Raw genomic sequence first — 12,557 nt, 5'->3', positions numbered from 1 at the left:
TTTTCAACAAGCTACAAGATGAGTTCAGTGACTATCAGTTGACCCCATTAGATGAACTTCCACTTTGCACTTCCCCTGAAACTGACATTGGTACATTTTGGGGAGAAATGTCCAAGTTGCATGACATTTTTCTTAACAAGCCAAGATTTTTTGTTTTGTCAAAACTTGCTAAAACATTACTGGTTTTGCCAAACAGCAATGCAGACAGTGAGAGGGCATTTTCTTCAGTAAAGAAAATAGCTACAGAGTTTAAGGCTGATCTTAATAAGGATACACTGTGTGCTCTTCTTTCTTGTAAAATGAATACACATTTGCATTGCTATTAACTGAAACCAAGTGCAGTTCTTTTAAAGAATGCCAAGTCTGCTACTATGGAATACATGTATAACAATAGTCTGAAATAAACTTGTATACATGTTCTAACTGTTTTATATACATTATTGACTATATAAATTATATGTAAACATATTTTTGTTCTTCAATTGAGCCCGCAAAATGTCGTACGCGTTATGACCTGAGATTTTTTTTCTCAATGCAGGTCATGACCTGACTTTTCATTTTCAGAGGTTGACAGGTATGCTAACAATCTTACAGGAAGTGTAGGTGGAAGAGTGCTAACAGTGCGATTTTCTATATAATTGATATTTCCAAGGGGACCAACTCTTTTTTTTTAAAGCATTTTTAAACTTGTATGAAACATTATGGATATAAACCTTGATATAAATTTCATAAAAATCTGGTGTAAGAATTGTACATTTGAGTCAAATCCAATGCCCTGCAAATTTTTTATCTCTCCAGGTACAACTTCTAATTTTTTTTTAAAGAAAAATGTAAGCTTTAGAGCACTGATCGAATACAATTGATATTTCTTAAAAATTGTTGATTAGCATTTATTTTTTTTAAATTGTCCAGACATTGCTAATATAAACACTTGATATAAATTTGAGGTCAGATCGAAGGATAGACATCTAATATTTCTACTTCCCCCACAATGCACCAGGATGGGACAACAATTGATCAAACTCTTCAGACATTGTTGTTAATATAAACCCTGTTGATATAAATTTCATAAATATCTGGCAAGGATTGTACACTTGAGAGCCATAACAATGCAATTTCTATAGAATTTACATTTCTAAGGAAAATAACCCCTATAAAAATAATTGTTTATGAATTAAAATTGTTTATTGAGACAATTCTATTTTAGCATAGTTGCTGACAAAAAATAAACTATATGAAACTCTTTCTAAATTACAATTATTAACTGGATGAACTCTCTGGACAGCAATATCCTTTCTATCCACATAAATCAATAGACTTGTGCATCCGCTTTACATCAAATTTGCACACTTAGAACTTAAGGGATCTACCAAACCCTGTATCTTGCAGCATTTGAAAGAAAAGTTGTGCTGACAACGTATGATCTTTGTTTTCAAAATTCCAATAGGGAACATACATTATATAATTGTATAAATAAACCAATTTTTCAAGACGTTTTGGCCATTGGCCTTCTTCAGTTCTTTATTTTTTCCTCTAAACTACATGGCTGACATATGATCTGCCAAAATTTTAAAGGGACATTACCAGAAAAAATCAACTCAAATTATAATTGATAGATCACTGTGAAAACTGTCCAAATATGAGAAAATAAAGGTTTGCAGGTAGATAAAACTTGCATAAATGAGGAGATAAATGAAAAATAAACAAATTGAGGCCCGATTTATATGGATCCAAGGCCATCAGTCTGCTCCGGAGGCAAGGAAGCGGCACAAACTTTGAAGTGCCACAGTCCCAGCCATTCTGGCAAAACAGCTGTTGGACCTCAGAGTATTTTAGGACTTAACTCAACTAAAAAGAACATGCTACCAACATTCACTTATGTATACTGTGGATTAATTTATTTTCGTGGATTGCTGAAAACTTGCATATTCATGGATATTTGATTTCATGGTTTTGCCAATATCTGTTTTCAAAGCCTATTGAAAATATGTTATTTGTTGAACAATAACCCACCCCCTTTTCATATAAATTAGAGATTTCACATTGGCCAACCCCCTAATTGTTTACAATCTATATTTTTGTAACTAACAGACAGACTATCCAACAAAACAGCCATCATAATCTTTGTTAATGGTTCATATATTGGTTATATGTTGAACCAAACAATTGCTGTTTTAAAAAAAATTCATGTCATATGACTCAGAAACAAATTGGAATTCATCAAATTAAAGGGTAGAATGTCTATTCGACTCCCTATTAGTTATGACAGTGTAAAAGTGGTTAAATGATAATGTGAAAGAATACTTGAATTACCCAGTAAACACACAGAGGAAAAAATGTTGGATTTTTTTTAAGGATAAGGTTCTATAACTCTACCATAACTGGGATCTGGAAATCATTATAATTGAAAGGTGATCTTAACATTAAGATAGACGGACTGATGGAAAAAAAATGGTAAACCACAGCAACAGCAACAAGTCTACAACATATCATATCGAAATACCACTTGATTCCAATAGGATTCCATAATGTGCATGAAAAAATGGTCACTACTTTGGAATATTTCAATGCCATGTGATTATTCTTAAGCACACCAAAAAATCATAGACAAATTAATTTGAAAGAAGTAAAATGATTACTAAAATTGATTTTTTTCTTCTAAAAATATGATGTTGACTAGTTGTGCTTTTTTGTCAGACCTTTCCTATCAGAAATACATCATACCTTCACCCTCTCTCTTATTCTTTCATTTATACTCAGCATAATCTGTAATTGTATCAATTGTTCCAAGTTCATATAGACACTGGCAGTTTACTGCAAAGAGAAAAATACATTCACTAATTATCAATAAATGTATCAAACTAATTGAAGTTTTCATACTGTATAATACACGGTACATTTAATACAGAAATTTCAGTAAAATGATGCAACTACATAAAATCTTGACTTTTTTCTTTCATTTTTTTACATAAATGAGGCCGTCAGTTTTCTCGTTTTAATTGTTTTACATGGTCTTATTTGGGCCTTTTATAGCTGACTATGCGGTATGGGCTTTGCTCATTGTTGAAGGTCGAACGGTGACCTATAGCTGTTAATGTTTGTGTCATTTTGGTCTTTTGTGGATAGTTGTCTCATTGGCAATCATACCACATCTTCTTTTTTTATTAGTATCTTGATGATAATGCTTAAAATAATACAGAGCACTGTGTACCCTCAGCCAAAATGAAATTCACATAGGTCATTAGTAATAAGCCAAAATGTATAAAACATTAAAATTAGGTCATGGTGACCTTTTGTTATACTCATCAAATCTGAAAGACCATGTAAATGGATTTTTGATAGGCAATTATTTAACTGTTTGTATAAAAGATCAATTACTATAACCCCATATTCCATGTTAAACAAGTGCATGACACATAGAATTCTTGAAAAGAATATAAAATGGAATATAAAAGCAAAGATGCTTTAATTGAAAATTGTCAGTCTTAGCAACCTACTTTTGATTGGAAATTGTCAGTCTTAGTGACCTACTTTTGATTGGAATTTGTTAGTCTTAGAGACCTACTTTTGATTGGAATTTGTCAGTCTTAGTGACCTACTTTTGATTGGAATTTGTTAGTCTTAGTGACCTACTTTTGATTGGAAATTGTCAGTCTTAGGGACCTACTTTTGATTGGAAATTGTCAGTCTTAGTGATCTACTTTTGATTGGAATTTGTTAGTCTTAGTGATCTACTTTTGATTGGAAATTGTCAGTCTGAGGGACCAACTTTTGATTGGAAATTGTCAGTCTTAGCGACCTACTTTTGATTGGAAATAGTTAATCTTAGTGACCTACTTTTGATTGGAATTTGTCAGTCTTAGTGACCTACTTTTGATTGGAATTTGTTAGTCTTAGTGACCTACTTTTGATTGGAATTTGTCAGTCTTAGTGACCTACTTTTGATTGGAATTTGTTAGTCTTAGTGACCTACTTTTGACTGTAAATTGTTAGTCTTAGAGACCTACTTTTGATTGGAAATTGTCAGTCTTAGTGATCTACTTTTGATTGGAATTTGTTAGTCTTAGTGACCTACTTTTGATTGGAAATTGTCAGTCTGAGGGACCAACTTTTGATTGGAAATTGTCAGTCTTAGGGACCAACTTTTGATTGGAAATTGTCAGTCTTAGTGATCTACTTTTGATTGGAATTTGTTAGTCTTAGTGACCTACTTTTGATTGGAAATTGTCAGTCTTTGGGACCTACTTTTGATTGGAAATTGTCAGTCTTAGGGACCAACTTTTGATTGGAAATTGTCAGTCTTGGGGACCTACTTTTGATAGGAAATTGTCAGTCTGAGGGACCAACTTTTGATTGGAAATTGTCAGTCTTAGTGATCTACTTTTGATTGGAATTTGTTAGTCTTAGTGACCTACTTTTGATTGGAAATTGTTAGTCTTTGTCACCTACTTTTGAATAGAAATTGTCAGTCTTAAGAGACCTACTTTTGATTGGAAATTGTCAGTCTTAGGGACCTACTTTTGATTGGAAATTGTCAGTCTTGGGGACCTACTTTTGATTGGAAATTGTCAGTCTTAGTGATCTACTTTTGATTGGAATTTGTTAGTCTTAGTGATCTACTTTTGATTGGAATTTGTCAGTCTTAGTGACCTACTTTTGATTGGAATTTGTTAGTCTTAGTGACCTACTTTTGACTGTAAATTGTTAGTCTTAGAGACCTACTTTTGATTGGAAATTGTCAGTCTTAGTGATCTACTTTTGATTGGAATTTGTTAGTCTTAGTGACCTACTTTTGATTGGAAATTGTCAGTCTGAGGGACCAACTTTTGATTGGAAATTGTCAGTCTTAGGGACCAACTTTTGATTGGAAATTGTCAGTCTTAGTGATCTACTTTTGATTGGAATTTGTTAGTCTTAGTGACCTACTTTTGATTGGAAATTGTCAGTCTTTGGGACCTACTTTTGATTGGAAATTGTCAGTCTTAGGGACCAACTTTTGATTGGAAATTGTCAGTCTTGGGGACCTACTTTTGATAGAAAATTGTCAGTCTGAGGGACCAACTTTTGATTGGAAATTGTCAGTCTTAGCGACCTACTTTTGATTGGAAATAGTTAATCTTAGTGACCTACTTTTGATTGGAATTTGTCAGTCTTAGTGACCTACTTTTGATTGGAATTTGTTAGTCTTAGTGACCTACTTTTGATTGGAATTTGTCAGTCTTAGTGACCTACTTTTGATTGGAATTTGTTAGTCTTAGTGACCTACTTTTGACTGTAAATTGTTAGTCTTAGAGACCTACTTTTGATTGGAAATTGTCAGTCTTAGTGATCTACTTTTGATTGGAATTTGTTAGTCTTAGTGACCTACTTTTGATTGGAAATTGTCAGTCTGAGGGACCAACTTTTGATTGGAAATTGTCAGTCTTAGGGACCAACTTTTGATTGGAAATTGTCAGTCTTAGTGATCTACTTTTGATTGGAATTTGTTAGTCTTAGTGACCTACTTTTGATTGGAAATTGTCAGTCTTTGGGACCTACTTTTGATTGGAAATTGTCAGTCTTAGGGACCAACTTTTGGTTGGAAATTGTCAGTCTTGGGGACCTACTTTTGATAGGAAATTGTCAGTCTGAGGGACCAACTTTTGATTGGAAATTGTCAGTCTTAGCGACCTACTTTTGATTGGAAATAGTTAATCTTAGTGACCTACTTTTGATTGGAAATTGTTAGTCTTTGTCACCTACTTTTGAATAGAAATTGTCAGTCTTAAGAGACCTACTTTTGATTGGAAATTGTCAGTCTTAGGGACCTACTTTTGATTGGAAATTGTCAGTCTTGGGGACCTACTTTTGATTGGAAATTGTCAGTCTTAGTGATCTACTTTTGATTGGAATTTGTTAGTCTTAGTGATCTACTTTTGATTGGAATTTGTCAGTCTTAGTGACCTACTTTTGATTGGAATTTGTTAGTCTTAGTGACCTACTTTTGACTGTAAATTGTTAGTCTTAGAGACCTACTTTTGATTGGAAATTGTCAGTCTTAGTGATCTACTTTTGATTGGAATTTGTTAGTCTTAGTGACCTACTTTTGATTGGAAATTGTCAGTCTGAGGGACCAACTTTTGATTGGAAATTGTCAGTCTTAGGGACCAACTTTTGATTGGAAATTGTCAGTCTTAGTGATCTACTTTTGATTGGAATTTGTTAGTCTTAGTGACCTACTTTTGATTGGAAATTGTCAGTCTTTGGGACCTACTTTTGATTGGAAATTGTCAGTCTTAGTGATCTACTTTTGATTGGAATTTGTTAGTCTTAGTGACCTACTTTTGATTGGAAATTGTCAGTCTGAGGGACCAACTTTTGATTGGAAATTGTCAGTCTTAGGGACCAACTTTTGATTGGAAATTGTCAGTCTTAGTGATCTACTTTTGATTGGAATTTGTTAGTCTTAGTGACCTACTTTTGATTGGAAATTGTCAGTCTTTGGGACCTACTTTTGATTGGAAATTGTCAGTCTTAGGGACCAACTTTTGGTTGGAAATTGTCAGTCTTGGGGACCTACTTTTGATAGGAAATTGTCAGTCTGAGGGACCAACTTTTGATTGGAAATTGTCAGTCTTAGCGACCTACTTTTGATTGGAAATAGTTAATCTTAGTGACCTACTTTTGATTGGAAATTGTTAGTCTTTGTCACCTACTTTTGAATAGAAATTGTCAGTCTTAAGAGACCTACTTTTGATTGGAAATTGTCAGTCTTAGGGACCTACTTTTGATTGGAAATTGTCAGTCTTGGGGACCTACTTTTGATTGGAAATTGTCAGTCTTAGTGATCTACTTTTGATTGGAATTTGTTAGTCTTAGTGATCTACTTTTGATTGGAATTTGTCAGTCTTAGTGACCTACTTTTGATTGGAATTTGTTAGTCTTAGTGACCTACTTTTGACTGTAAATTGTTAGTCTTAGAGACCTACTTTTGATTGGAAATTGTCAGTCTTAGTGATCTACTTTTGATTGGAATTTGTTAGTCTTAGTGACCTACTTTTGATTGGAAATTGTCAGTCTGAGGGACCAACTTTTGATTGGAAATTGTCAGTCTTAGGGACCAACTTTTGATTGGAAATTGTCAGTCTTAGTGATCTACTTTTGATTGGAATTTGTTAGTCTTAGTGACCTACTTTTGATTGGAAATTGTCAGTCTTTGGGACCTACTTTTGATTGGAAATTGTCAGTCTTAGGGACCAACTTTTGATTGGAAATTGTCAGTCTTGGGGACCTACTTTTGATAGGAAATTGTCAGTCTGAGGGACCAACTTTTGATTGGAAATTGTCAGTCTTAGCGACCTACTTTTGATTGGAAATAGTTAATCTTAGTGACCTACTTTTGATTGGAATTTGTCAGTCTTAGTGACCTACTTTTGATTGGAATTTGTTAGTCTTAGTGACCTACTTTTGATTGGAATTTGTCAGTACTAGTGACCTACTTTTGATTGGAATTTGTTAGTCTTAGTGACCTACTTTTGACTGTAAATTGTTAGTCTTAGAGACCTACTTTTGATTGGAAATTGTCAGTCTTAGTGATCTACTTTTGATTGGAATTTGTTAGTCTTAGTGACCTACTTTTGATTGGAAATTGTCAGTCTGAGGGACCAACTTTTGATTGGAAATTGTCAGTCTTAGGGACCAACTTTTGATTGGAAATTGTCAGTCTTAGTGATCTACTTTTGATTGGAATTTGTTAGTCTTAGTGACCTACTTTTGATTGGAAATTGTCAGTCTTTGGGACCTACTTTTGATTGGAAATTGTCAGTCTTAGGGACCAACTTTTGATTGGAAATTGTCAGTCTTGGGGACCTACTTTTGATAGGAAATTGTCAGTCTGAGGGACCAACTTTTGATTGGAAATTGTCAGTCTTAGCGACCTACTTTTGATTGGAAATAGTTAATCTTAGTGACCTACTTTTGATTGGAAATTGTTAGTCTTTGTCACCTACTTTTGAATAGAAATTGTCAGTCTTAAGAGACCTACTTTTGATTGGAAATTGTCAGTCTTAGGGACCTACTTTTGATTGGAAATTGTCAGTCTTGGGGACCTACTTTTGATTGGAAATTGTCAGTCTTAGTGATCTACTTTTGATTGGAATTTGTTAGTCTTAGTGATCTACTTTTGATTGGAATTTGTCAGTCTAAGTGACCTACTTTTGATTGGAATTTGTTAGTCTTAGTGACCTACTTTTGACTGTAAATTGTTAGTCTTAGAGACCTACTTTTGATTGGAAATTGTCAGTCTTAGTGATCTACTTTTGATTGGAATTTGTTAGTCTTAGTGACCTACTTTTGATTGGAAATTGTCAGTCTGAGGGACCAACTTTTGATTGGAAATTGTCAGTCTTAGGGACCAACTTTTGATTGGAAATTGTCAGTCTTAGTGATCTACTTTTGATTGGAATTTGTTAGTCTTAGTGACCTACTTTTGATTGGAAATTGTCAGTCTTTGGGACCTACTTTTGATTGGAAATTGTCAGTCTTAGGGACCAACTTTTGATTGGAAATTGTCAGTCTTGGGGACCTACTTTTGATAGGAAATTGTCAGTCTGAGGGACCAACTTTTGATTGGAAATTGTCAGTCTTAGCGACCTACTTTTGATTGGAAATAGTTAATCTTAGTGACCTACTTTTGATTGGAATTTGTCAGTCTTAGTGACCTACTTTTGATTGGAATTTGTTAGTCTTAGTGACCTACTTTTGATTGGAATTTGTCAGTCTTAGTGACCTACTTTTGATTGGAATTTGTTAGTCTTAGTGACCTACTTTTGACTGTAAATTGTTAGTCTTAGAGACCTACTTTTGATTGGAAATTGTCAGTCTTAGTGATCTACTTTTGATTGGAATTTGTTAGTCTTAGTGACCTACTTTTGATTGGAAATTGTCAGTCTGAGGGACCAACTTTTGATTGGAAATTGTCAGTCTTAGGGACCAACTTTTGATTGGAAATTGTCAGTCTTAGTGATCTACTTTTGATTGGAATTTGTTAGTCTTAGTGACCTACTTTTGATTGGAAATTGTCAGTCTTTGGGACCTACTTTTGATTGGAAATTGTCAGTCTTAGGGACCAACTTTTGGTTGGAAATTGTCAGTCTTGGGGACCTACTTTTGATAGGAAATTGTCAGTCTGAGGGACCAACTTTTGATTGGAAATTGTCAGTCTTAGCGACCTACTTTTGATTGGAAATAGTTAATCTTAGTGACCTACTTTTGATTGGAAATTGTTAGTCTTTGTCACCTACTTTTGAATAGAAATTGTCAGTCTTAAGAGACCTACTTTTGATTGGAAATTGTCAGTCTTAGGGACCTACTTTTGATTGGAAATTGTCAGTCTTGGGGACCTACTTTTGATTGGAAATTGTCAGTCTTAGTGATCTACTTTTGATTGGAATTTGTTAGTCTTAGTGATCTACTTTTGATTGGAATTTGTCAGTCTTAGTGACCTACTTTTGATTGGAATTTGTTAGTCTTAGTGACCTACTTTTGACTGTAAATTGTTAGTCTTAGAGACCTACTTTTGATTGGAAATTGTCAGTCTTAGTGATCTACTTTTGATTGGAATTTGTTAGTCTTAGTGACCTACTTTTGATTGGAAATTGTCAGTCTGAGGGACCAACTTTTGATTGGAAATTGTCAGTCTTAGGGACCAACTTTTGATTGGAAATTGTCAGTCTTAGTGATCTACTTTTGATTGGAATTTGTTAGTCTTAGTGACCTACTTTTGATTGGAAATTGTCAGTCTTTGGGACCTACTTTTGATTGGAAATTGTCAGTCTTAGGGACCAACTTTTGATTGGAAATTGTCAGTCTTGGGGACCTACTTTTGATAGGAAATTGTCAGTCTGAGGGACCAACTTTTGATTGGAAATTGTCAGTCTTAGCGACCTACTTTTGATTGGAAATAGTTAATCTTAGTGACCTACTTTTGATTGGAATTTGTCAGTCTTAGTGACCTACTTTTGATTGGAATTTGTTAGTCTTAGTGACCTACTTTTGATTGGAATTTGTCAGTACTAGTGACCTACTTTTGATTGGAATTTGTTAGTCTTAGTGACCTACTTTTGACTGTAAATTGTTAGTCTTAGAGACCTACTTTTGATTGGAAATTGTCAGTCTTAGTGATCTACTTTTGATTGGAATTTGTTAGTCTTAGTGACCTACTTTTGATTGGAAATTGTCAGTCTGAGGGACCAACTTTTGATTGGAAATTGTCAGTCTTAGGGACCAACTTTTGATTGGAAATTGTCAGTCTTAGTGATCTACTTTTGATTGGAATTTGTTAGTCTTAGTGACCTACTTTTGATTGGAAATTGTCAGTCTTTGGGACCTACTTTTGATTGGAAATTGTCAGTCTTAGGGACCAACTTTTGATTGGAAATTGTCAGTCTTGGGGACCTACTTTTGATAGGAAATTGTCAGTCTGAGGGACCAACTTTTGATTGGAAATTGTCAGTCTTAGCGACCTACTTTTGATTGGAAATAGTTAATCTTAGTGACCTACTTTTGATTGGAAATTGTTAGTCTTTGTCACCTACTTTTGAATAGAAATTGTCAGTCTTAAGAGACCTACTTTTGATTGGAAATTGTCAGTCTTAGGGACCTACTTTTGATTGGAAATTGTCAGTCTTGGGGACCTACTTTTGATTGGAAATTGTCAGTCTTAGTGATCTACTTTTGATTGGAATTTGTTAGTCTTAGTGATCTACTCTTGATTGGAATTTGTCAGTCTAAGTGACCTACTTTTGATTGGAATTTGTTAGTCTTAGTGACCTACTTTTGACTGTAAATTGTTAGTCTTAGAGACCTACTTTTGATTGGAAATTGTCAGTCTTAGTGATCTACTTTTGATTGGAATTTGTTAGTCTTAGTGACCTACTTTTGATTGGAAATTGTCAGTCTGAGGGACCAACTTTTGATTGGAAATTGTCAGTCTTAGGGACCAACTTTTGATTGGAAATTGTCAGTCTTAGTGATCTACTTTTGATTGGAATTTGTTAGTCTTAGTGACCTACTTTTGATTGGAAATTGTCAGTCTTTGGGACCTACTTTTGATTGGAAATTGTCAGTCTTAGGGACCAACTTTTGATTGGAAATTGTCAGTCTTGGGGACCTACTTTTGATAGGAAATTGTCAGTCTGAGGGACCAACTTTTGATTGGAAATTGTCAGTCTTAGCGACCTACTTTTGATTGGAAATAGTTAATCTTAGTGACCTACTTTTGATTGGAATTTGTCAGTCTTAGTGACCTACTTTTGATTGGAATTTGTTAGTCTTAGTGACCTACTTTTGATTGGAATTTGTCAGTCTTAGTGACCTACTTTTGATTGGAATTTGTTAGTCTTAGTGACCTACTTTTGACTGTAAATTGTTAGTCTTAGAGACCTACTTTTGATTGGAAATTGTCAGTCTTAGTGATCTACTTTTGATTGGAATTTGTTAGTCTTAGTGACCTACTTTTGATTGGAAATTGTCAGTCTGAGGGACCAACTTTTGATTGGAAATTGTCAGTCTTAGGGACCAACTTTTGATTGGAAATTGTCAGTCTTAGTGATCTACTTTTGATTGGAATTTGTTAGTCTTAGTGACCTACTTTTGATTGGAAATTGTCAGTCTTTGGGACCTACTTTTGATTGGAAATTGTCAGTCTTAGGGACCAACTTTTGATTGGAAATTGTCAGTCTTGGGGACCTACTTTTGATAGGAAATTGTCAGTCTGAGGGACCAACTTTTGATTGGAAATTGTCAGTCTTAGTGATCTACTTTTGATTGGAATTTGTTAGTCTTAGTGACCTACTTTTGATTGGAAATTGTTAGTCTTTGTCACCTACTTTTGAATAGAAATTGTCAGTCTTAAGAGACCTACTTTTGATTGGAAATTGTCAGTCTTAGGGACCTACTTTTGATTGGAAATTGTCAGTCTTGGGGACCTACTTTTGATTGGAAATTGTCAGTCTTAGTGATCTACTTTTGATTGGAATTTGTTAGTCTTAGTGATCTACTTTTGATTGGAATTTGTCAGTCTTAGTGACCTACTTTTGATTGGAATTTGTTAGTCTTAGTGACCTACTTTTGACTGTAAATTGTTAGTCTTAGAGACCTACTTTTGATTGGAAATTGTCAGTCTTAGTGATCTACTTTTGATTGGAATTTGTTAGTCTTAGTGACCTACTTTTGATTGGAAATTGTCAGTCTGAGGGACCAACTTTTGATTGGAAATTGTCAGTCTTAGGGACCAACTTTTGATTGGAAATTGTCAGTCTTAGTGATCTACTTTTGATTGGAATTTGTTAGTCTTAGTGACCTACTTTTGATTGGAAATTGTCAGTCTTTGGGACCTACTTTTGATTGGAAATTGTCAGTCTTAGGGACCAACTTTTGATTGGAAATTGTCAGTCTTGGGGACCTACTTTTGATAGAAAATTGTCAGTCTGAGGGACCAACTTTTGATTGGAAATTGTCAGTCTTAGCGACCTACTTTTGATTGGAAATAGTTAATCTTAGTGACCTACTTTTGATTG

General features: G+C 34.3%; 1 protein-coding gene across 1 annotated transcript in view; it reads right to left on the bottom strand.

Moving 5' to 3' along the window:
• The window catches only part of LOC134707862 (ecdysone receptor-like), a 121,652-nt gene that overhangs the window by 73,964 nt on the left and 35,131 nt on the right, over window positions 1-12,557 (bottom strand). Inside the window, exon 7 of the mRNA XM_063567966.1 lies at window positions 2,725-2,814. The gene's annotated coding sequence lies outside the window, so the exon portion shown is untranslated. The remainder of the gene's footprint in view (window positions 1-2,724; window positions 2,815-12,557) is intronic.

Source organism: Mytilus trossulus, chromosome 2, assembly GCF_036588685.1.
Source record: "Mytilus trossulus isolate FHL-02 chromosome 2, PNRI_Mtr1.1.1.hap1, whole genome shotgun sequence".
In the NCBI taxonomy this organism is placed as follows: Eukaryota; Metazoa; Mollusca; class Bivalvia; order Mytilida; family Mytilidae; genus Mytilus; species Mytilus trossulus.
This window is presented reverse-complemented; position numbering and strand designations above follow the sequence as displayed.